Source organism: Stegodyphus dumicola, chromosome 4 (assembly GCF_044657685.1).
Source record: "Stegodyphus dumicola isolate Sdum_Otavi_A_Nest chromosome 4, ASM4465768v1".
Classification (NCBI taxonomy): Eukaryota; Metazoa; Arthropoda; class Arachnida; order Araneae; family Eresidae; genus Stegodyphus; species Stegodyphus dumicola.
Window position 1 is genome coordinate 176,867,417 of NC_140771.1, and position 20,914 is coordinate 176,888,330.

A 20,914-nucleotide genomic window follows, 5' to 3' on the forward strand; every position below is an offset into this window, starting at 1 on the left:
ATTTGTTGTTCTATTGTTCAAAGCTCAAGGAAGGACAAAAGGAACTCATTTCTAGGTTAAACTCTGTGAATATTACATTTCCTCTCCCTCTTCATGTATTTGTCCAACATAAAATGACTTTCTCTTTTTTCTGTAAATTTATCTCTTACGTATCATCTGTGAATTTGTAAGTTTATTTTATTTTGTGTTGTGTTGTTGTATTTGTATGTTTTTTTTACTTACTCTGTAAGCCTTGTGTAATACTATGTGGTGCACAAGGATTTAAAATTTTCAATAAAAAAAAATAAAAAAAAAAGCAAAGAAAGAGGTAATGGTTAGAATCTTCCCTTTCCCCGCATGTGCACAGATTAGTGGTTGATAAATTTCTATCATAGAGATGAGCAAGGATAAAGTGTGCAACAGAAATTTCGTAGAAAAATTTTAATGGATTAAAAATGCCTATCGCATAGAAAATGGATCATGGCGAACAATTTTAAAGAAGTCATCTAATTTTGCATCATTGGCTACCATGAAATCCGTTGATTTTCAAAGAAACTGCTTTCTAGCCAATTTCTATTTTTAACAGCTTAAAATTTTGTTTCTAAAACATATTCCAAGAGACAAAATATTTCTATCCGTAATTTTATCCTTGCATTTAATGCATAAAGCACAATAAATCCTGGATGTATAACCACTTAAAAGTACAATAGCTAAAATATGCTAGTCAGTTATTTTTACTTGATCAATACCTGAATGAGCAGAAGTTTTCTTTTTCCTTAAGTCCATTGAATCTTTAATATCTGCAGGGCGAAATTTTCCTTTTCAATAACATGAAAGAACGCATGTCATTATACCCACAAGAATAATTTATGTATGATGTCCAACGATCGCAAAGAAACATGATGACTGATTTTTAGGTGAAATTTTATTGCAATGATTATATGGAGAGTTTCGAAAAATAATTATACCCCTTTGCAATCAGAAGAAGTCATTTTATTTTCTGTTTTTCTGAATCTGTAAACACATTCTTTGCGTCATATATCATGGATTAACTTTACAGTTTTTATATTCAGAGTTCAGATTTATATTCAGAATAAACATTACGAAGTTGCTTAACTCTTGTTTTCCTGGAGAATAAATTTCCTTGCCTGAATTTTTGTCTATTTTATTTGAAACATTTTGGAAAATTTGGGAAAAACGTGTTAGGCAAAAAGGCTAAAAACTTAGAGAAAACTAACGTAAAAACTAAGAATAACTTGCTCGCTATATTTTATTTACAAGTAATTACAATTTCTGATTTTTTCTATGTTAAATAGAATAAAACATGTTCACTACCTTTTATTTACAAGTGCTTCCAATTTCTGATTTTTTTCTATATTAGAAATATCTAAATATAATATCTAAATAGAAAACGATATTATAGCAACATAAAAACAGCAAGAAAAAATTCGAAATTAAAAATGATAACATGAAGCTAAAATTTTCCATAGCATACAAGTGATTAATTATTCAAGTGATTTTAAATGTAGAGAAATATTATAACCTCAAGTAACTTTGCACAATTGATTCACAAGCTTTCCAAACCCATGGCTATTCTTTTCTAACTGAAAAATTTCATGTTTCATTTGTATTACCCTTTAGAAGAATTATAAAGCAAGTTCAACAATTTTTTTCACATCTGAAAGTGAATTTTTATGCTCTTTACAGCGTTCCATTCGAGGGATTGTGATGTGATACCTTTCAATGTGATGCCCTTTTGCAATATTAACTTGTGCATAAAAATGTAATGATAATTAATTATTTTTTGGGAATTGTTCCTTAATTTGTTACTAATGTTATTAATTTTCTAACAGATACTTTCCATTTTAATTTCCTTTTTACTTTCAATTAACTCTTGCTACAATAAATATTAGTAAATGGATTTTTAAATTCAGCTTTTCCAAAAATTGTGCAAATGGAGCCAAAATAATTGACTATCCATCATTTAATTGCTCTAAAGAGGCCTCAAGATAGCCTCTTAGTTTGCAAATAGTTAATTATTAGTTCTTAATCTTTTTTAGCTCCATTAAATTCACAAATTTATGAAAACATTCGTTACATTAGGATAACAGAAGTTTATGCAATACATATTTTTAATTACGACTTATAATTAGAGGAGACTGCTTATCACTTTGAATTTCTTTTAAATGCGCTGCTCTTAATCACTAACATTAGTCGTTGTTAAATAAGAGATGAATCTGACTTTTTACTTTTCCAACCAGATTTTATTTCCAGATATACACATGAAAAGGCCCTTATATTATAATTTTCTTCTTTAAAACTAAAATTTACTTTAAGTAAGGTTCCAAAACAAGAGTTACAGCTAGATGCTTCGCTACAGGCTTTATTTTATGTCTGCGGAAAACTTTATTGAGTCTGTTATATTGTATTGCAGCGGAGAGTCTGTTATTGTTTTCGTTCATTAAGTCAGTGTTACGATGGTAATTGTAAAATAGGAGGCGCGACAATCGTTTTATTACTCCTCAAACCTTTTCAAGATTTTGTTTTATAAATTCGAATTTTCAGCAAAATTTTAAAAATATTTGATTTGAACTCCATTTTCATCATAAATGAAATCAGTTTGTAATTAAATCCCGAACTCCAGAATTACGTGACTTCAAATATTTTTATTTTACACATTTTTGGTTCCCCACTTAGGCAAATATCTGTTATCAAAAATATCTGTTACATGGAAGACATCACCGAAGATCCGAATCCACCTGCAGAGCCACCTGTTAGTTAAATAAAATAGTTAATAAAGTTAAATAAAAACATTAAACGTAACTGCAAAGTTAAATAAAAACATTAATAAAATCAGTATGTCAAAATAACAACAAAATAAGAATTTAAGTAACAAAATTTTCAGACATTCGGTCGATAATCGAAACATTAAAGAGTATTATTTTGAATTAAATCTTAACTAATACTAATTTTTCTCAAACAAATTTCTAACACAGTATTTCAAGTCTTAAATACTGTGTTAGAAACATCGAGTGGAACATAATATATAAAAATATTACACATGATTTTCATTTCGATATATATATTTGTCATTCAATATTTGATATTTATTATTATAGTCTTTTATGCTTTTAAAATAGTTCATACCGATATTCTGTTTCAAACTGCAAAGAGTTTAATATTTTTCATATAATTAGTAATGTAGATTGAGTAAATATTTGAAAAAAAAAAGATTGCAATGTATAGTTAATTTTTCCTCTATCAAGCTCAACAGAAATAAAATCATCAAAGTTTTGCAACTTTTTTTTTATCTTTCCCGTATTGCAAAGGAAACAGAATAAATCGGAAGTAAAATTCTGTTTAAAGACACTTGTTGGCCCGATTATAGTATCAGAACTAAGATCAAACTACAGAATATAATCCAGGACATTCCTCACATTTTACCTTCATTTTATGCATGATTTCTCTCATAATGGTTAACGAAAGATTTATGTAGAAATCAGCTCACTGCTGCGAAAACTAGTTTCCCACTGCCATCCTTAAATCTCTGTATGCTTTCGAAAAAAATCTCATAATACATTTTAAAAATGTCGATTAAATTGGGGAAAAAAGATAGATGATTTTTCGCTTTATATTATCTCAAGATTATCTGTGAGATTATTTTGGCTGCCCTTTTGAATTTAAATTACAACAGTACATTTAAATTAAATCTAATAAACAGTAATGTTTCTGTCGTCCAACCGGGATAGTAATTAGTGACGCTGACTAGCATATCGAAAAGCCCTGGTTCGGATCCCAGAGAAGGTATGGATGTTTGTAAATGATTAGTGTTCGTGCGGCATAGGACAGTCTATGCGGCGAACCGAAAGTCCTCTCGAGAGGTTGTGGTAGGGGAAAAAGGGGTGGGACAACCTCCGGCCTGTTTCCCAATGGTGCTCTCCATCAAAATTGAGTGCAGAATTGAGCAAAGTCATACTGTCACCTGTATGGCGATCAAGGCTTTTGACAACAACAGGAGCAATTTCGAACTTATTGTGGCGATGAATTTCGTAGGCTTTATTTGTCACGCTTATTTTGATAATACTGTCAGACAAGTGAGATAAGTCACAACAACGTAATGTTTCTAATTTCTAAAATGTTTGCAGTATTGCGATTCAGTTATCTGACAATAAATATAAATAGTAAGTTCTTACTGTATAACATACCAACAAACAGTTAGGTTTACTAACACGTGAAAGTTATCGAGCATGCATTAATTGAAGAGATCAATGATTTTTTCCGCTGAAAAAATGAGAGATTTATAGTCCCATCAATAAAACTTCTTAACACAAATGTGATGGCAAAATCAAGAACAGCACCCTCGAAAAAATGAAAGACAAGCTTGACAGAGGTAAAATAACATAAAGAAGGTATATTCTAGTTCGACTCTGCTGAAAATCCTATGAGCAGGAGGTTTACGTAATGCTGACCCATCTGTGTGTGAGTGAATCTAGATTGAATATTATAGGGATTATACCTAAATGTTAATTAACTATGCTGGTGAGATGGCCTCAAAACGATGTTTCTTCCTGTCCTGCCCTATGCATGAGTTAGGTTGTAATATTTCCGCATTTACCACTTCTCTGATGGCTGAATGAATGTAGATGACTCAGTGTAATGCATCATCATCCAGTGCAAAATTATGACACAGTGGTATATTACAACTGTCGGTAAAGAATTTGAACAACTGTGATACTTTCATATTTGAATCTATTTTAATGCTTCCGAGGAAATTGCACAGAATCCAAAGATATCTCTTTGAAACAATGACCAAATAAAAGCCATTCAAAGAAACTTCTGTCGAAAAACCTTACACGCACACGGCAAATACACGCATCATTAAAAAACATATAGATGAAAGCTCAAATTTTTCGAAGCAGGAGACACGAAAAATGAGCAATGTCCTCTCCGAGACTGAAACCTCAGACCTCTCGAATACGCTCCGAGTTTGCTGGCCATTACACCACGAAGACATGTTAAGAAGGCGGGAGAAATATCTTATATACTCCCCCTTTTAAAGGGCGATTGGGGATTAGGGGACCCTAGTCGCCAAATCCTGGGAATGAAGAATTATCATTTGTCAACTTACAGTGGTTCGGGCGCCACTATACAGACATTAGGTTATTTCGAAGCGGGAGACATGAAAAATGAGCAATTCCCTCCCCGGGACTCGAACCTCGGACTTCTCGAGTGCTCACGAAGGCATGCTAAGAAGGCGGGAGAAATACCTTATAACATGAGTAAAATCCCATGCTTATATACATGCTATGAACAAGAAAATAATTTTCTAATTATTTTTAGTTTATTCAAAATGAACCCTTACTTCAAAATTTTGTTATATACAGCACTGCGTTTCAAATTAAAAATAAATTCTTAAAATTCTGCATTTACTTCACATTAGCTTTTACACGTGTATTATATAATGTAGTACTCTTTAGTACTAAATTTAAAACTCAACTAATCCAGATGAGTGAAGGGTAAATGGAATGTTAGCCTCACCGATTTTCCGGACTTCTATAAAAAGTACAAAACCGTTTTCAAACCTGCAAGCTACCCGTGATTCCAGAAAAAACATTGCTGGAAATCTTCGCTTCGAGATATCTGATTAGTTGACCCCAACCCTAAAACCTACGCAGGACTAAACTTCAAGCGAAAAATTTTCATCTGAATTGCAAAATGGCTCATGCGCATAGCCACAACAGTGCTTCCAGAGAGACTGTTTAGTCTAGGAGCCCTCTTGTTAAAGAAGAAACTCGTTTCGCTTAAAGTTTCTACTAAGATCGCACGTCGCTAGATGCATCATGTGTAAAAAATAATTATTCCTATATAAATAATTTAATAGGTCAGAAAATTTTTTATGTACTTCATTTACTACATCAAAATAAAAAGGAAAAGTGAACTTTTATTATATAGATAGACTCTTCTGATTTGATTATGAGAATTGTCACATTCTTGCCACTAGGTGGCGGGCATCTCTTCCTTTACTTTTGCTGTAATTAAGTTCCGAGAACCAGTCGAGATTGGAACCGCTCTGAGGAGCGTAAAGACTCAGAACTAAAAATGTACTGTCTTAAAATAATTATCACCTACCTTGTAAATAGTGTATATTAGCTTTTTATTTCAATAAATAATTAAAAGACAAGATGGCTTGTTAGCAGTAATAGAAACTCTTACTGAAAACGTGATTATTAGAAGCCTGGCGCCGAGAACACTGAAGATGCAGCAGGTAAGGAATTTTACATTAATTTTATTGTAAATAGAAGAACCTGATGCAACATTTTTATGGCGCCCGAACAGGGCGCCAGGTTTTTTGAAAAGTTCTAATAAAGTGAATTCAAAAGCTGAATATTAAAATTGAAGATTTTAATACTTGTTCTTGAAGTATTCAGCAAAAGAATAATTTTGTTTTCTAAGTAAGAGTTAAATATTTGTTTTTCATGAGACGTATATTTTTTGTGTAAGTGTTTGAATCTAAGAAAGATAATGGCTGAAGTAGATAAATTAAAAAAGAAAAGAAGTATCTTAAGAACTGCCGTTACAAAATTATTTAAGAAAATCGAAGGTGAATTAAATAAATCTGAAGGTAGTATTAATGAGCTCGAAGAATTGTTAGAACAGCTTAATGCTAAAGCCGAAACACTAGCTAATGCCGATGTAGAAGTTGAACCAATTCTGAGTGTAGATGAATTCGAAATTACAGAACAATATCGTGAGAAGATAACGTTATGGAAATTTAGGCTTAAGAAACGGATTAAGGAACTTAATCATGACTTAAATGCACCGAACACACAGCAAAATATAAAAGACACACCTAATGTTAAATTACCAAAACTTTCGATTCCCGTATTGTATGGGAACAGTAGTCAATGGCTTACTTTTTGGAATAGTTTTGAGTCCTCAATACATAATAACGAATCATTGAACAAAGTAGACAAATTTAATTACCTGAAAGCATATTTAGGAGGAACAGCTGCTAGCTGCGTTCAAGGACTTCCGTTATCGCCAAAACATTATGATTCAGCAATTCAAATCTTACACGACCGTTTTGGAAGGAGAGACATTCTTATTAATGCGCACATGAATAATTTGCTGAATATTGAATCATTAAAAAATGCGAATGACATAAAAACATTTCATAACTTGTATGATAAAGTACAAACGCAGATTAGATGTCTCGAAGCGTTAGATGTTGTATCGGAATCTTACAGCGCTTTGCTGTGTCCGATGATTTTGAAGTTATTGCCTTCAGAATTAACGCTTGAATTTCATAGAACACAAAATGTTGGCACCGATTATAACATAAAAGATTTAATGTCATTTTTACACGCAGAACTTTCATCCCGCGAACGCACAAGGTCAACGCTTTCGCAACAGCAAAAAGTATCCGATCGGCGACAGTCTTCTTCCCCCCCCCTCCCCTGCAACGAAAAGCTTATGATATGGTCTCTTCAAAACTTCATATGATATGGTCTCTCAAATAGACATAATAAACCAAAGATTCCGACCGCTACAGATTTGTTTACAAAATCTGAATGCAGAGAGGAAAATATGAACTGCGTCTTCTGTAATCAATTTCACAAGACTTATGACTGTAGTTTCGTTTCAGGCTTATCATTACAAGAAAAAAGGGACATTTTAAAAAGAAAATGTGCTTGCTATAAATGCCTAAAATTACACCATTTGGCTCAAAACTGCAGAACAAAAATAACTTGTTCTATTTGTAAAAAACAACATGCAACTCTTATGTGTAATAAACAAAATCCTTCTGTCGAAGTTTCGGAAATTAAAAAAGACGAACAGATAGAAAATAAAGTACTTTCAAATCAAGCAGGATGTTCAGAAGTATATTTGCAAACTTTAATTGTTCGCATATATGGAAGAGGGAATAACCAATTTGTTCGAGCGATAATTGACACCGGAAGTCAAAACTCATACATAAGCAGGTATGCAGCAGAAAGGTTACAATTAAGAAGCTTAGGTGAACAAAGTGTAACCCACGGACTTTTCGGTGGCATAGAAGTTTCGGAAAAACATAAACGTTATAGAATAAAATTGGGTAGCGTAGATAAACGGTATAATTGCGAAATCAATGTATTGGATGAAAGAAAAATATGTTCTTCGGTCCCTAAAATCAAAAATATACACTGGATTAGGGAACTTAGAAGAAGAGGAATTTACGTCAGTGATGTTTTTGAAAATTGCAGATTATTTCAGGAGAACCCCCAAGAGATTCATTTGTTGTTAGGGGCAGATGTTGCTGCAAATTTATTTACAGGTAAAATCGAAGTTCTTCCTTGGGGAAGATTACTTGCTGTAAAGTACAAGACTTGGGTGGACAGTCATGGGGAAAGCGAACACTGACAATTATGAAATAGAAAATTCCTTTTCCACGCTTTCGTTATCTTTACATATTTCTGATGCCACGCTGTCAGAACTGTGGAGGCTTGATGTTATCGGAATAACAGATCCAGTTACAAAAAAGGCTAGAGAGGAAAGGGATTTGCAAGCAAAATTGCATTTCGAAAATTCTGTATCTCTAAACGAAGAAGGGCGTTATGAAGTCGCACTTCCGTGGGCGGAGAATCATGTACCACTCTCCACCCACAAGGATTTAGCGTTGAAACGTCTACAATCTACCACCCAGAAACTTTTATCTCAAAATTTATTTTCTTCATACAATGCAGTTTTTAATGACTGGTGTAACTTAGGAGTGATCGAAGAAGTTAAAGAAAATATTGCGGTTGACTATGGACATTATTTGCCACATAGACCGGTGATCAAAGAAAATAGCTCAACACCAATTCGACCGGTGTTTGATGCGTCTGCGAGGAAACAATCGTCTCCTTCTCTAAATCAGTGTTTGGAGTGTGGACCAAATTTGATAGAACTAATTCCTTCTATTTTGTTGAGATTTCGGGAAGGCAAGTTTGCTGCTATAGCAGACATTGAAAAGGCTTTCTTACAGATCAGTGTAAGGCCTCAAGATAGAGACTGGCTTCGGTTTTTCTGGTGGAATGATGTGGAAGAAAGGAAAACGAAAATATTTCGTCATACTAGGGTAGTATTTGGGGTTAAGAGTAGTCCTTTCCTTTTGGCAGCTGTTATAGAATTCCATCTACAAAAGTACATGAAAAATTCTTCATATGATACGGAGATGATAACTAAACTCTTGCGTAGCTTCTACGTAGATAACGTTGTTGCCAGTTTTGACAAAGAATCCGAGATGATCCAGTTCATCGAAAAATCTCGAGAAATAATGTATGAAGGAAAGTTTAATCTTCGAGGTTGGTTACATAACGGAGATAACTTGAAACATGAAACTATTTCACCCGTATTGGGTTTGTTATGGAACTCTCAGAAAGATAATTTAACTTTGAATCTGAATTGGCTAGAAGATTTTGAAATGGGTATAATAACGAAGAGAACAATTCTCGCTGTAACACACAAAATATTTGATCCTATTGGTATTGTGAGTCCTGTTCTCTTGTATCCTAAAGTATTGTTGCAGAACCTATGGAAAACAGGAATTTCTTGGGATACTGAAGTCGACGAGAGTACAAAACAAAATTTTGTGAATTGGTATAAAAGCCTTTTTCTCTTAAAAGAAATATCCCTCCTACGTTGGATACATTCCATCAAGGACAATAGGAAGTTCTGCAGCATTCACACATTCTGTGATGCCAGTAGTAATGCGTATGCTGCTGCAGTTTTCTTGAGAACTGTGACGAATTCTGGAGTTGAAGTTCATCTGTTGGCATCGAAGTCTAGGGCAGCTCCCGTGAAATCTATTACGATCCCTCGTCTGGAATTGATAGCTGCCACGATAGGTGCCAGACTATGCTCTTCTGTTTTAAATGGTTTACAATGGCAAAATGTGGAAACGCATTTTTGGACGGATTCTACAACAGTTTTGACATGGATTCAAAGGGAAGAGATTGTCTGGGCTGTCTTTGTGGAAAACAGAGTCAGGGAGATTAGGAAACTGACGGATCCAAAAACGTGGAATCATATTGCTGGAACAAAAAATCCAGCTGACCTCCCATCAAGAGGTTGCACCGCCAAACAACTTTTAGTAGTTAGATGGTGGGAGGGCCCCAACTGGCTGAAGAAAAATCAGGAAGAATGGCTTAGACAAAGGGAAATACCGGACATGGAAATAGTGAATTCAGAAAAAAGGAAATCAGTCATTTCTGCACTAAATACGCAAAGGGTAGAACATTTTTTTGAGAAATATTCATCTTACCATAAAATGTTAAGAATAACTGCTTGGATATGCAGATTTATCAACAACTGCAGAAGACCAGATTCTAAACAATCAGGAGAACTCACGGTCCCTGAAATAGAAACTGTAGAAAAAAAAATATGCAAGATAATACAAATAGAAGCATTTGGCAAAGAACTTAAGGTTAGCAACCTTTGTACCTTTTTTGACTCAGATGGCCTTATTCGGTTAAAGACCAAGATTACTAGAAGAAGAGAGGAAGAAGAAAATTTTCTCTGTCCAATTGTATTGCCCTCAAATCATGACTTAGTTCATAGGTTAATTTTAGATTACCATTTGCGACTATCCCACGCTGGTGTGCAATTCGTACTAGCCAATATTCGACAGAAATTCTGGGTCCTGAGAGGAAGAAAAACAGTACGTAAAGTTAAGTGTGTTCGCTGTAGAAGATATAGCGCAAAGAATATAGAGACTGTTCCAGCACCTCTTCCTGAAGATCGAGTTCGAGATGCTCTGGTGTTTGAAGTGACCGGAGTCGATGTAGCCGGTCCTCTTTGTTTACGAAAAGGAAAAAAGGCATGGATCTTGCTCTTTACTTGCGCGGTCTATCGCGCGATACATCTTGAGCTGATAGAAAGTTTATCAACAAATGCGTTCATCTTGGGATTAAGGAGATTTATTGCCAGAAGAGGTCGTCCAGGTATTATTTACAGCGACAATGGCACTAATTTCGTTGGAACTGAAAATCTGTTAAGATCGATAGATTGGAAAGAAATAGAATGTCGTTCAACTAGTATGAGAATACAGTGGAAGTTTAATCCGCCAACTGCTTCATGGTGGGGCGGTTGGTGGGAGAGGTTGGTACAAACAGTGAAGAAGATGTTGAGAAATGTTCTCGGCAAGTCCTGTGTCTCTTACGAGGAAATGTTGACTATACTTTGTGATATCGAATCAATAATCAACTCAAGACCCCTTACGTACCTTTCAGAAGATCCAAATGATCTTACGGCACTAATTCCTTCAATGTTTCTACAAGATGTGCACGACGTCGGAGTGCCTGACTTAGACAACCTGGATACCATTAATCTGACAAAAAGATACAAGTTTTTGCAGAACTTAAGAGAAAATTTTCGCAAAAGATTTCGTGATGAATATTTAGCTATCCTAGTGCAAAAACCATCTAAACGATCTACTCGGACTATCAACAAAAATGACTTGGTGTTTGTCGGCAGCGACAACAAGAAGAGAATAGATTGGCCAATAGGTCGTGTTGTAGAACTATATCCTGGGAAAGACAACGAAGTACGTGTTGTCAAAGTGAAAACTGCAACGGGTGAACTCCTAAGACCTGTGAAACGTATTTATTCTCTCGAACTTGATAGACCTAACTTGTTTAGTGACTTCATCATGAAGAGAAAAAACTCTGCCGATAAGTGTGACAGTGATATGAATTATCAAACTAGATATGGACGTAAAACTGTAAAACCTGTTACATATTTTTAAATTGCTATACCAATTTTTGTTTCTTTTCAGTATTTTAGGAATTTAATTGTCCTAACAGTAGTCAATTGGAACATGTTATCTGGATATGGTATGAATGTAGTGCAGAAAATGTATAGATGTTAATCCTTCTTTGTAAGTATTAATTTTAGAGCATTAGTTACTTTTCATATTTGTGAAAGTTGTACTTGAATTTTTGTTTGATTATTGATACATTTTGTTTTGATTTTCCCATCTTATTGAGGTAAAATCAAAAGGTGGGAGGATGTCACATTCTTGCCACCAGGTGGCGGGCATCTCTTCCTTTACTTTTGCTGTAATTAAGTTCCGAGAACCAGTCGAGATTGGAACCGCTCTGAGGAGCGTAAAGACTCAGAACTAAAAATGTACTGTCTTAAAATAATTATCACCTACCTTGTAAATAGTGTATATTAGCTTTTTATTTCAATAAATAATTAAAAGACAAGATGGCTTGTTAGCAGTAATAGAAACTCTTACTGAAAACGTGATTATTAGAAGCCTGGCGTCGAGAACACTGAAGATGCAGCAGGTAAGGAATTTTACATTAATTTTATTGTAAATAGAAGAACCTGATGCAACAAGAATATTTGTTTGCACATTCAGAAATATCATTTGTAACTGCGAATTAAAGGCAAGTTTGCGGATAATTTCGTTGATATTTAATGTGCTTTTTATGCAAAGTAAATTATAATATTCTGTATATCTTACTACGTTTATTTGTTGAAATGATTTGAAATATGATAATTATATATGTCTTTAAATGCTAAATTTTAAATGCCATTACTTAATTAATTGGAAAATTAAAAGTATATTTCTGAATCCATGCGTATATACATGTCCGGTTATAAACTTCTAACTCTCGTTTTTAGAAGCTTAAATTCATTATTTCAGGGGTCAAAATAATATTTTAAGAAAAAAGTTTTTTTTTTTCACTTCAGAGTTTCAAAAGCACAATATTTTCATTTAAGTATTTAAAAAGAGGGTTTTACATCTCTAAAGTACTTTTGCTTTATAATTTCTAATTATGAAGTTTAAATATCTTACTTTAATTTTGATACTCCAACTTTTTTAGTTTATATCACACTGATGACATCATAAATTCGATTTGGCAACTTTGCGACAGCTTACTAGATTGCGTGATTAAATTGTTAGTTACAAATCGATTTTTAATGCAAAATAAACTACTGTTTCAATTTAGACTTACCATTGTTAACCTGATCACAGCAGCGCTGCAAAAGGGTGCAACAGAAGTTATAGAAAATTGGGATTCCGCATGATCCGCAAGCAAAACTTTCGGCTCCGGAAATTAAGGATACGAAAAGTATAAATAAAACGAAAATGTTGTATATTCTTCTATACGTTCTCATCATCCTCATTGGGTCCGGCATTCTTTCTGCACACAGAAAATTTCAGAAACTCAGATATGTTTATATATTTTATTGTACAAATGAATTTAGAGTAATATAAAATAAAAATTCAATACAAAATTCTGCAGGCTAAACTACAAAGCAAAGAAAGCTGAAGCAACGTACTTTAATAATTAATTTAAATAATTATCTTAAAGGTAAAAACGCTAATAACATTATTAAGAATTAAATGTAATGTAACCTCGCTTATTCGTCTGTTTCAAGATTATAGACATACCGGATAAGAGAATAAGCCGAGAACAGGAACTTCTCTCTCTAAAAAACACCACCAGCAGATACGGGCAGTCGATAACGAAGAGCCAGTTTAGCATAGTGCGAATTAAAAAAAATCAGAGTTAGAGTTGAAAATGAGTCCCATTATAGCTCCTTATTTTGATTACTATAGTTTACAGTAAAATAGTAATATGTAGAATTAATCCAAAGCAATATCTAGCGGCAACCGGGTAAATATAAAATGTCTTTACGCTCTAGAGTCTAGAGACTACTTTAAATTTCTAACAGTTATATTAAGTTTAAACATGCTTTACTGTGTATTCTCGTTTCCCATCTACTATTCCCTACCAGAATACGTTTTTAGTATCGCGTTGTATGCAAAGGAGAAGGAGTATTTAAGGAAGGTTCACCTTACTTCGAAAGAGAGAGCTTATGAGTCCTTAATGGCGCGTATTTGCCGTCTGGCTACTTCGTTTTTTAGTCTACTACGTTCGACCATATTGTACGTGCCTGTTGATAATCGCCGGCTATGTTAGATTAAGGGTCAACTACGTTAGGTATTTATGTCTAGCTTCGGCTAAGTCTGTTTAGTTTAGTATTAGATTAGTTTCTTATCTCGAGTTAAAAGCCCGAGTGGAGGCTTTCCTGCAAGCCCGAGAAGGGGGCCATCTATCAATATTTCTTTGAGTGAATAAAAGGGTATTTTAATCCTTCCCTGAACTTGGTTATTATACACATGAACTCAGCGATAAGTCGCTCTACAGTTCATTAGGCTCTCTTACGTTCTACATAGACAAAGTACCAAGGAACTTTAAAACGTGACTTACTAACACCTCTTTTTATTGTACAGGGTAAACATTTCCTGTTGAAATTTCCTGTACTGAAGTGTACACAGTTAGAAATGGATAATTCTCACAGTGTGTCCTTATTCCAATCTTGTGCAGGAGCCTTGGTGATTTTTTATGTATTGTTCCAGTTTTATGATATGTACTAACGAAACAACTACAACCCTCATGACATATACAAGACAAGGCGAAAATGTTTGCAAAACAAATTCCATTCTTTCACAGTATCAGATTTTAATTCATGGAGAATTTCTGAGAATCTCATGTAGATCTGTCTAGAATTTCATGAGGCTGAGGCCTGATGAATTAACTAATTTAACATGTATGTGCAAATAAGATCCGCTGCTAGACATACACGCTCATACGTATCTGAAAATGCCTTGAAATAGCTCTTCGAATCTCCAATCGACTAAACTAGATATCACTCTGCCACGACTGAAAGCAGTAACTATCCAGAACCGTCAACGTAAGTGAACCAATCGCCCCGTTGGTCGGAGAAAAGAATAAAATGCCATGAACTCGACAAATACCTGATATGCATATTTTTCTAGACAGCGGTATATCAGCTCACTAGGCATCTTTTCAAGTTCTCTTCGAACTTGTATCTCTAATGCAGATTCTGCATAATATACGTACAACACATTTGTAAAGAATATTAGTATTGGAATATAACAGTGTAACAGTGAATATTAGTATTGTAATATAACATATAGTATTGTACTTATATTATAATTGTATTGTATCGTTATATGTATGCACTTGTAATAGTGCACCAGTGTTTTAATACTGAGAAAGGCACAATATTTTTAAGTGCTTAACTAATGAATTTTATCATATACTGTATAGTATTATATGTGTAATAGTTTATTATAGTAATGAGTAATACTTGATTGCCATGTACCTATTTTTAAATGAATACATAGCATATCTGTAGCAGTATACTATTTTAGGAACCCAGAAAAAGGCAGCACTGTTTTTAAACAAAAAGAACAGCACATAAACTGCCCCTCTTCAGCTTAATTCCTTACACTGTACTTTGTGGCACTTGTGTACCGAAGTGGACCAGCTGCTCACATTGTGGAGTAAAGTAAAATAAAAATAAAGGCATTCGTACGTCTAACATGACATCACTCTGTTCTATAATGCCTTTTCCAACTTAGTTTGCCGCTTTCTCTCATATCTGAGAAGTAAAAAGGTTTGCTTGATCTTTACCGGACGTCTGAAAAATCTTTTTTTTAAAACTATTTTATAGTTTGGCTGTTTGTCATTTGGCATTAGGATGGCTAGGAGAGGTTTGAAATGTTAATGATTTCATACATATATAATACAACATTTCCTCAGTTATGCATGCTATTCTAACTGATTCTAAAATTTTATAGTCATCAAGCTATCCTTCATTCAGATTGGCCAGACTCTAGCCTACCGACGGCCTTCCATCTCCAACTACAAATCTAAACGTTGTCAGAGTTATTCAATTCCCATTTAATTTATCTTAATTATTACCCCAAATTTAAAAATTAAGCATTATAATTAAAACATACTTTCATTAATGAGGCTTATATTTCACTAACAGATTTTGTAGCCTTGAAAGCCGAAATATGTGCATTATTTTCAATATGCAACTGCAATATTATTGGCAGTTGTAATATTTGCATTATTTTCAATATATTGGGAGTTTCAAAATATTTGCAATATTTCCAGTTGAGAATTTCAAAATTTTAATGTCATATGTCCGCTAAGCATGATAGAATGTTAAACAAAATACATACTTTTCATTATATGTATTCTTAAACGGAACTTTAATAAAACTCTTTAAAGTTATCCTGTTAAACTTTAATTTCACTTAGCACAGTAGTTTGTATAATTTCGTAATACCTTTTTAAATATTTACCGTAAAACTTGAGCTACAGCTAAGACTTCTGTGGATACAATATTGGCCTTATACCAATAAAAGGGTATTTTAATCCTTCCCTGAACTTGGTTATTATACACATGAACTCAGCGATAAGTCGCTCTACAGTTCATTAGGCTCCTTTACGTTCTACATAGACAAAACACCAAGGAACTTTTATAACGTGACTTACTAAGACCTCTTTTTATTGTACAGGGTAAACATTTCCTGTTGAAATTTCCTGTACTGAAGTATACACAGTAAGAAAAATAAAACAAAGTATTATTAGACAGAATAAAACAGCCTTCAAAATAAAACAAAGTATTATTAGACAGAAAAGTAACCTTAGTGTGATTTAAGTTTTGAATAAAACTCAATGAATTTCGAGAAAGATCAAGCCTATTCCTGTGTCATTTGTCGCTTGAAGTTAATTAATGCAGAATAAGAGAAAAAGATAGATCTTAAAATTTTCATTCAAGTGAAAGGAAGGAAGATATAATTTTCCGAAAACAAAATAAGATATCTGATGAAATAGTAAAAGATATTAGTAAGTGAGAAAATGATTAAAATCAAACATATTACAAATTTCCAAGGATTCGAGCAAATCTAATTACATTTATTCGGATGATGCATAATATATAAATCATCGAAGTAAACTTTTTAAAAGTCAAAATACATTTCGCTAAAAATTATGGAGATGGGGGTAAGGCATGTTTTCCTCTCAGAATGCCGAGGCATATACTATAGAAACTAGGCCTAAAAACACAGGCCTGAATCTAGACCTGAAAAAAAAAAAAATGCTGTATGATGCAGTAATATGAGCGATGGTTTCATTTTCCAAAACATTATATTAAAATATAAACATAATATTCTGCTTGGGAATTTTTTTTCTGTTTCGTAGAAGAAACTAATGCTTTATAACCATGGCTGTTACAATCACGTGACGACGGCCAGCTGAAAACGTGCGGATCATGGTAAAGTAGATAAAATTACAAACATAATACAACTACAGAATAAGGTAAAAAGTAGAAACTTCGAAACTATAAAATAAAATCTATAAACTATAAGATAAGAACTATTAACAAAGCTATAAAACAATAAATCTTAATAATGTTTACGTTAAAATATGAAGTAGTATTTACAGGAGGTAGAAGTAGAAATTAATACCTCATTGCATTTAAAACTATGCTCTAGTTTATTCCCTGAAAAAGAGACAAACCATTAGTTTTTTTAGCCTAAGGGCGTTAGACCAGAAGGGCTATTAATTTCGTTTTGACATTTTGCATTCAAAACTTTAAATGTCTGTTTCACATTCCAAATTGTTGCCACCAAATGCCTTGTGTTATATTTAAAGAAATATTGAATAATGAAGAATCTGCATAAATGTATGTATGTTTCTCGCATAGTGATAAACTCGCATTGTGAATTTGTTTTATTATCGATTTCATATTTTGTAATACTTTAACGAATTTTTGATTGACAAACTCAACGATTGAAAAGCGAGCAATGGTAACACTGTACGGAAAAAAAAATCATCTCCAGCGCGCGAGTCTGTGTATCGAAAATTCTAAAGATATGCTCATTTTAAAATTATTTTGCGATACTGCTGTTGAAATGAATTTTATCGTTTAAGTACGAAAAACAGCATATTTAATAAATAAAGGTAACGCACAAAACGTTAAAAAAGCCCCTTTGAGCGTAATATAAAATCTGAAAGGGTTTTTCTTTCTTTTTTCTTTTTTTTTTTTTTTTTTTTTCTTTTTTTTTGTTAACAAACTGAACGATTTAAAAGCAAGCAATGGCAACACTCTACGAGAAAAAAAAACCTTTTTATCTCCAGCGCTCGGAACTGTATATCGGAAATTCTAAAGATATACTCATTTTAAAATTATTTTGCGACATTGCTGTTGAACTGAATGTTATGGTTTAAGTGTAAAGAACATCATATTTAATAAATAAAGGTAACACATAAAACGTTAAAAAAAAGTCCCTTTGGACGTAATTTAAAATCTGAAACCTTTCAGATTTTTACAAGAGTTTATTTAATAATTTTTTTCTTATTAAATTCATTTAAGTCTCTTATTTACGCATAGACATGAGCAGTTTTAAAATGAACTTAAAATTTAAATTTACTATAAATTCATAGATTTTTTACAATTGTTATATTCTGAAGCAATGAATAATCCTTAATATATAAATAAAAGAAATCTTTCTAGCCCTCGAAACACACACACACACACAAAAAAAAAAAAGGAAAAAAAGAACATTTTGTGCATGTTTTTCATACAAGATAGTAATCTCGTTCTTTGTCCTATTTTATCTCAAACTTTTCGTACTTACTGTGCATTTATGCCAAACTTAAATACTCATTGAAAAATTATAAGAAGCAAAGCCACATATTGATTTAATGAATTTTTTAATATGATACTTTTGCTATAACTAAGCAGATGAAATAAAATTTGCAACAAAGCAAAAAGATGTATTAAGAAAATATATTTTTCTCCCATTTATAAATTCTTTAATTCCATACACTTCTTTTATTTAATACATTTAATATTTGGTCTCATGACTTATTTTGATTTCACTTAAATCGTTTGGGATATGTTCTGAATAAATTGTATTCAGTATACATAACATTTTATGAACATAAGTTCAATATATATAATATTTTATACATATCAGCAAAGAAAACAAATTTTATCCTAAGCAGAACTAAATACTAAATTAAAAAATAAATAACTGTAGAATGTTCTAATCCCTTCTGACTATTAGCTAGCTTGCTGTTACATTTATACTATCAAAACTATAAATAGGGCAATTAATAAAACAATATGAATAATGACTCAATGATTTAGAAACTTTGTAAACGTATATAAATAATGCTGCTGAATATGGTAAACAACTGTCTTGGAAATGACATTTTTATCGTGATATTATCCAGAATGTTTTGTAAATGCTTAATTATTTTGATACCATTATTTTGTATTATTATAATTTAAAATAAACATAATGCAATTGATATTATATGTAAAAGAATTTAACATACCACCAAGCAAGCAGAAGAGATCGCAAATAGTTTTTCTCGAATATATCTCTAACTGTATTTAGGAAGAAGAAGAAGAAAATGCTACCTTACAGGAATTCCGAAACAAAGTGGCCTTCCTGATCGGAAAACAAATATTTAATTTGTATGACAAGACAATATCTGAAGGAATCTGCTTCGCCTGGATCGAAGGTTGTGAAAAACCTATTGAGGAAGTGACGAAATGTACTTAGAAAACAAGCTATTATTTTTCTCATCAAACATCACAAGGAACAAAATGCAACAAGAAGAGAAAACGATCGGTGTGAATGAATGTGACATCGTTTGACACTGTTGCCGCAATGATATAAAAAAGAAAAACATTAGCAGAGAATTTAAGGCGTATAAAAGCCGTACCTTCTCATTGACAGAGAATGGTCTGAAGTGTTGCTACTTCAAAAATGTTAACAAGTTCCTTTTCATAATTATCTCTTTTCATGATGGATATAAATTTTAAATTAGCTATCTATTATTTGCATCGCAGTTTGTAACTTAAAAGCGTCCACTTTTTATATAAAAAATTAAATTATTATGCTCTGTAAAATATTTGTAAAGTGATAAAAATAATATGCTGAAATGCTTGGCGTAAATTGCGATTTGAAGCCAAAAAGTAATTGTTGAAAGTCAAGGTTTATTCGCATTTAAGTGCGTTTAAATCTGTTTTTCACACTTACACTACGTGCAAAATTCCATATCTAAATTGCAGTCATGAATGACTGAATTTATGCAGACTGAAATGAAGCAAAATCTCCGACGTAAATCTGTTCTATTGTACAATATTTTAAATCTTTTCAATAGGTATCCTGATGTCTTAATGTTTTTGATATTCCCAGACATTCACAAGTAAATAAAGTGACAAAAAGTATTATTTATTTTATTTATTATTTATTTTATTTATTTATTTAAAGTAGTATTTATTTTATTCCTAAGCCGCATTCAAAAACTAAAGACATGAACATCGCGAATTTTGATTTTCTATCATTACTTCAATAAATTACTAATATTTTTTTAAGAATGTAAAGTTCCAAATTTATAATTAGTGTTTTAATTTTAGATTTGAAGGCGTTATTCAATTAAAGAAAGCATGTCGTGATTATTTCGACCGCTCATTTCTAAAATAAACGTTATTCAATTGAAACGAAGCATATTATGATTATTTCTACGCCCTTTTCTAAAACAAAAATACTTCCGTATATACTTGAACATAAGCATAGCTTCTTGAAAGACAATTGCGGAAAACCTGATCGCAGTAATTTGCGCGTAAATAATTTTCGTCGGTAAAAGTACCCAAAAAATCTAAAACGTTTAAATAAGTTTTTTAAGTTGAAATTGAAAATGTAAATAAATGAATACAAGAAAATACGAGAAACCGCGTATAATATATTTTGCAGAAATTGTTCAAAAAATGTAGAAGTGGGTTAGTTGATTTTAACACAGCACACTAGGGCTATCTGCCTTTGGCAGAAATGCCTTCCTGAGGGAAATTTGCTGGTATTTACTTTGCATACGCGACAAAGTACGAAAACACCCATGCAGCAAGCATGCTTGCCTACATTGCCAAATTTTTGAACTTGCCAAGATAACTGTCTTAAATCTCTCCGAAGTACCGGGGCACTGCCAACTTATTAATTGTTAATCTGTTACTTTAAGAAACACTTCAAGGCCGTTGCCAACTCTTACCATTTGCAATCGTAA

The 20,914-nt window shown here is 32.6% G+C and overlaps 1 long non-coding RNA gene and 1 other non-coding gene across 6 annotated transcripts in view; both read right to left on the reverse strand.

The window, feature by feature from the left end:
• Positions 1 to 2,625: 2,625 nt before the first annotated feature.
• Positions 2,626 to 20,914, reverse strand: part of LOC118200543 (uncharacterized) — a 28,129-nt gene continuing 9,840 nt past the window's right edge. For 4 of the 5 annotated variants that reach the window (XR_015040832.1, XR_015040831.1, XR_015040830.1 and 1 more), the window contains 3 exons: positions 19,184 to 19,384; positions 12,966 to 13,154; positions 2,626 to 2,750 (listed from right to left, as the gene is read on the reverse strand). This is a non-coding gene — a long non-coding RNA (uncharacterized LOC118200543). The remainder of the gene's footprint in view (positions 2,751 to 12,965; positions 13,155 to 19,183; positions 19,385 to 20,914) is intronic. The other variant, XR_004760105.2, reaches the window with a different exon arrangement.
• On the reverse strand, positions 14,298 to 14,407 carry LOC118200557 (U6 spliceosomal RNA). Its single transcript, XR_004760108.1, has one exon. It is a non-coding gene; the product is annotated as a U6 spliceosomal RNA (small nuclear RNA).